Genomic DNA, 6,000 nt, shown 5'->3' with positions numbered 1-6,000 from the left:
GTCACCAGTTTGTGTGTCCTCCATGACCCTTTACATTTATCATTATAAAGGACTTTCAACCATTTAGTACTTAAACCACTGTGCAGGTGAGATAGAGGAGGGACAATGGAATAGGAAGGTGCTTCCTACACAAATATGATTGCAAGCTCTTTAGGTTAGATTTCAGTTAATGGAAAAGATGACAAAAATATTTACATTCAAGTCAGCTCTAACCCATCCTAATTCATATATAAATGTAAAAAGTGGACACCGTTAGATATTTGCCCAGGGTCCTAGCAGCATTAACAATGGTCTGTGAACCTGACACTAGGAGCTTGATATCTACTCTTTAGAAGCAGGCCTTTGGCAGACGAAGCGATCAAATTCTATATTGATGGCCCAACAAAAAAACAGTCAGCCTGGTTAGTTAAATAACAAAATACTTTCTATTTCAGATCCGCCATTACAGATCCAGAACAGCCATCAGACGGAATATGTGACGTTGTCTCCACCACCTCCCCTTCCACATGACATCCAGAAAGACACCTCCTAAATCCATGAATAACTAAAGGGAGCTTGATACGGAGAGATGAGAGACAGTTTTTCAAGAATAATTATATCCTGTCCACTGCGGCCATCACCTGAAGGGTCTCTATTAAAAGAGATCTTCAATATCTGTTTAGTTTCACCTTTTAATTCTGTTCTCTTCTCAGACACAGTTTGGATTGCCTGGGAAAATACAGTTCTAGTAAACCTTCAAGGACTATTAGAGAAAAGTGCAGATCTCCATATAAATAATCTTTTGTATGATATCAATCGATCCCAAATGCAGTTATGTATCACTAAAGAAGCCACGGACGAGGTATGTTGTATGTCACCCCTGTGTTAATCTGTACAGGACACGGGGGCATTTTCTCCAGTGACCACTTCTTCCTAGCACAAGGAGACAAACTGGACATGGAAACATCATGCAGACTGAAAAGGAAGCGCGATAATTGTAAACTGCGGAAGGGACTGAATTATCTGGCTGGGCTGGTTCTAGTTTGTACGGATAAGGCTTTAATCCATCTACTCTTATTGTTTTCGAAAGCCACCTAATTCAGTTACCAAAGAGGATACTGTACGTCCGTGGGGACGGAAGCTACCTAACGGCGGGCATCACCAGGGCACGGAGATCCTGGTAGAGTATAGTTTTATCCAAATATATACCAGCATGAATATCCCTCTTGAAGTAGGTGTTAACGCTTGGACAATAGATGGTCCTATATGAGTACGTTTGTGAATGGAAGTATTTTTTGCATATAAATAAAAAATAACCCTAAAAATATGTAATTTTGTTTTGTTTTTACAAAAAATATTTTTTTTTTTTTTTTTTTTTTGTACACAAGTAATATACACAGCTTTGAAATAAAAACACATCTTCACCTCTAAAACACACAGACAGTTGCCACGCTATGGTGGCTTACACAGAGCTGCAGAAAAATGAAAAGAAAACTTCACAGCATAGTGAATGAGGGTCTTGGAGATGTCACGACCCTGATGATTTGCACAGCAAACAGAGGAGGGTTAATCAGGAGACCAAGAGGGGCGTCCTGTTGTTCTTCAAACACTCAGTAGGATGGATCTCTGCGGACAACAGCAACAGTATTTAAAATTATGAGTTAAACTAGTTCTGTTTACTGGTATTATGGTTGACATTCTTGGAGGCTTTATCTGCATAGGAGACTATGAGTATGTTGTACAGAGGGAATAACAAGAGGAAGAAAACAAAATATATAGGCTACAAATAATATATATATATTATTTAAAGAAATGAAAGTTAACTAGGGATGTAAGAGGGTCTAGACCTTAGAACTTGGAGGGATTAGTGCAATGAACCATGCGACCGTGACGTTACCTGCAGAACGTGATCAAAGCAGTAACACTCAGTATGACCTCCAAGCCGTAGAAAACTAAGAGGATACAGCTCAGCACGGTCTCCAGGCGCAATGCGTATGTCTGAAGTAGCAGAAAATATAACGCCATCATTCCAGCTGGGACAGTGAGACCCACACTCACCACCAGGGGCAGCTTCCGTTCACAAAGGTTACCCCGACAACCTGTCGCAAAGAACAGACAGGTATTTATACATCTATACAGTCCATCAAAAGAGCTCTTAACCATAGTAAGGCAAAACAGCATAGATGAGTGTCCACGCTAAATGAAAATGACATTTTTATGTATGATATTGTTTTCATATTAGAACAAAAAGCTGTCTCTTTTCCGAACTTGGGATAAGAAGCTGCAGAGAGGTTTAAAGTTCCGATTATTACATAACTCCAGCCAAAAAGAAAAAGACAGCCCATGGGCCGCAGGACGCTATGAACCAAAAAACCCCCCCCCCAGATAATATTGATGGAAATCCAAAATGTCCTTATTAATTCATTAATATTGTTCTTCCCACGGGGGATCACCTGCCAACCAAAAAAGTCTCACCTAGATATAAACGTGTGACTTCAATACCAAGATAAAGAACTAGCATCACCACCTCCAGAACCAGGTTAGATGTGGGATAAGGTAGAATCAGCCCTGTGAACAAAAGAAGGAAAATGTTAACAGATTAAAAACAGCGCCTTTCAAAGTGTGCACCATGGACCATCACTCGCCCCTAGGACGGTATGACCCACACGTAACACAGGGTATATCTGTCTTTAAAAAGCGTATGTATGGGATCCACAGTAGGATCAGGAGAGGATTTTTTTTAGCCTGATATTGTAGATTTTATACTACTGCTGAAAGTAAATAGGAAGAAGAGGCAAAAAATAACTACTTTAAAGCCACAGTCAAGTCCCCAAAACTGTATTTTTATTGCATGTTGGAGACGCGTTTGCATGGACTAAACTACATTTTAATAAATGCAAACTGGAGCAAGTTATACAAGCACTGGTACCTTTAAGAAACCCGGCTTCTCTATTTTACATCGAGTTGCTTATGGTTTGCAATCACAGTGATTGGCAGTAATGAGAAAGTGAATACCTCTCCTGACGATCATTACGGGCAAACGCAGCACACTCACCTTTATACAGGAATACGAGGGCCTCGATTAGGAAGTAGGAGGCACAGTACCAACCATTTAGGAAGAAGAGGATTTCAAGAGGGGTGGAGGAGAGCTGATTTTTGTAAAGGAATAATCATTAAAAAAGGAGAGCACATATTTTAGTTAATACAACCAGAGGATCAAGCGGCATGATGCTGAGAAGTCACTAGTATAGAATTAGGTAGGAACACTTACCTCTTCAGATAAAAAAAAACATATTTAAAATAGGCTCTAAAAAACATTTTCTGTATATGGGTATTGTTTGTAACTATATAAATATATATTACTTATATACTTATTACTCTGGTGATGGAGGTATGGGAAATAGCACAGGCATCAATTGGTTCTTCTATAGATGATGGTCAACTATTTTTGTTATGATTGCAGTATCTCCCAATGTCTGCTATAGAATTTTCTTTGGCCGGTCCTGTTCTAAATGGAATGACAAGTGAAAGGCCAAAAAAGTGCCAACGACATGTGGTTTACCCATAACCCATGCCGACTGGGCCAGGTCGATTCAACTGAAGTAAGGATACAACAGCGCGTCTTCTGCCTGGGGAAGAAGCAAAGTCTTAGTTAGAGGACCATGCTTTAATGTACACCTCCCGAGTACCACCTTCAGGTACCCAAACCCCTCTGGTTTCTCTTCTGATCCTAAAATAATTTTGCCTTTACCCCTCGGTCTGCTTTTCCTGATGCCCATCTTCTCTAGGAACTTAAAGCTTTACAAGCTGTAATGTTCAACCATGTTTATAAATGTCATACAAGTAGCTATCCATGTGATCTGAGCTGTTTGAAATGTTGGGAGGTCTGTTGGTGTCATTATTTGGCACAGAAAGTGTCTTTATGTATAATATACAATCTCTCAGGCAACCTGTAAAATGTGGAGCAGTTACCATGGAAACCAATGGAACGTTTTAGGTATCTGCTCCACATGTGGCACGGTGCCCCTTAATTTCTCTCTGTAAATATGACTATATATAAGGCTACACACCCCCATAATAACGCATAACCCTCATTTATACCTGCAACCGTATTACTATATTGTTTTGCACATGAAGGTTCTAGAACCTGATGCATAACGTGAAATAAACACATGAACTGTAAGATCATACGTTCTAAGCCTCAAGCGAAACGCTAATACCAAGGAGGGGACGTAATATTTCTGCAGCGTTTATTGATCTGCCGCATTGTAGCGATCGGTAGAGACTGCTCACCTTTGGGCGCCATATTGCTGCTCCAAGGACGCTAGTGACGCCACTTCCTGGATACCGCAGCAAAGCTCCACGTCACGTGACTAGTAGCGAGCTGGGCGGAACTAGCATTGAGTTGCTGTCAGCTGTTGCTTCGTCTGCAGAACGACGACGAATTACAACGAATTATACAAAAAAAACCTGTGATTGCATTTGCTGTAAATTCTATTTATATGAAGATCTTCATAATATCTGCTGCTTCATCATATCCCCGGAGCCATGCCTGGCTACTGCATGCTGACCGGCACCTGCTTCTATGTCCCAGGCTTCCATATAGTTTGTGGATAACTCTTCACTTGCCTTTGTAGGAATACATTACATACGATGTGTGTGCATGTATATATATATATATATACACACATGCAGAATGTTGGTTTTTAAGTTATCATAGAGCATAAATGATCAGTTCCCTTTCATCCTCCAAAATGATGTCCTTACTGGTATACCCCAAGCAGGTGACCTCCACCTAGATGCTCCACCTGGGATCCAAAAAGCACCTGCTTCTACCCACCAGCAGGACAATGTCATATTTACCAATATTGTAAAAAAGATGTGCATGTGGACCTCCCACGTAGTGTCCTGGATTGACACACAGGGTCCCTCTTTTCCCACAGATCCAGGCAGATGTTTGAAGAATGGCTGAAACAGCTGGCACGCAGGGCATAAGCAACCAAATGCCAGGAGCCTATCGATCTTTGAGCTTAGGAACCACGGGAAAAACTCACACAAACACTAATAATATTAACAAACACCATTGTTTTTATTTTTCTGTATGCATTTTTAGGAACCTGTAAATTTTTACAAAAATAAATACAACAAACATTCATAGAAAATGATTCAGTTATGCAAAATATATTTAAAATGGTTACTTCTGTAATTTGTATCATAAGCCCCCGAAGGTATGGAACGCATAACATACTTGGATTAGCGAACACAGCGTGCCATTGGAACACAGGAGTGATTGGAGTAATAAAGGGCCTCTGTACGGTTATGAAGAGATTCCATTAAAAATCAGCTGTTTCCAGCTACAATAGTCATTTACAGCATTAACCCCGTCTGTGCTGGATTTCTGATCCATTCCATGTTAGACAAAATAAGCTTTTCTTTCAAAAACAAGGGCATTTCTAAGTGACCCCATACTTTTGAAAGGTAGTGTGTGTGTATCAAGCATATTAACTATTTGTTAGTTTAAGAATATTTGGCCTATCAACTTTAATATCCTCACAACTTTCAGGATGGTGTAACACCCCAAAAACATCACAAGGTGGCGACAAACAGCCATTTACGGTGCCCTTCAAGGGCTCGAACTACAACTCAGACTTCCAGGGGTCCCTAGATTCTCTCTCCTACACTCTCTACTAGAGTGCTGCACTGCATTAATTTTCAGACAGAATACAATATAAAAAATCTTGAATCTAACATAATCAGCAGTATATTCTAGAAGATAAAAACATAATGGAAGATGCTAACATCGTCTTCCGAATGTAAACGTTTAATAACTGCAGCTTGGCGTATTCGATACAAAAACCAAACAAGGCAGTTTGGGTTTTTTCGCTATAAAAATCACCCTACTTTAAGGGGATGCAAGGGGTACATTCACTAAACTACCCACTGCATTCAACTTCAAATATTCCATTTCATTAACATCACAATGCAGTATGGGAAGGAGATTGAATGTTTCATCTCACGACT

Source organism: Sceloporus occidentalis, unplaced genomic scaffold (assembly GCF_023333645.1).
Source record: "Sceloporus occidentalis isolate IW3139 unplaced genomic scaffold, rSceOcc1.0.p SCAF_243, whole genome shotgun sequence".
NCBI lineage: Eukaryota > Metazoa > Chordata > Lepidosauria > Squamata > Phrynosomatidae > Sceloporus > Sceloporus occidentalis.
This window is presented reverse-complemented; position numbering follows the sequence as displayed.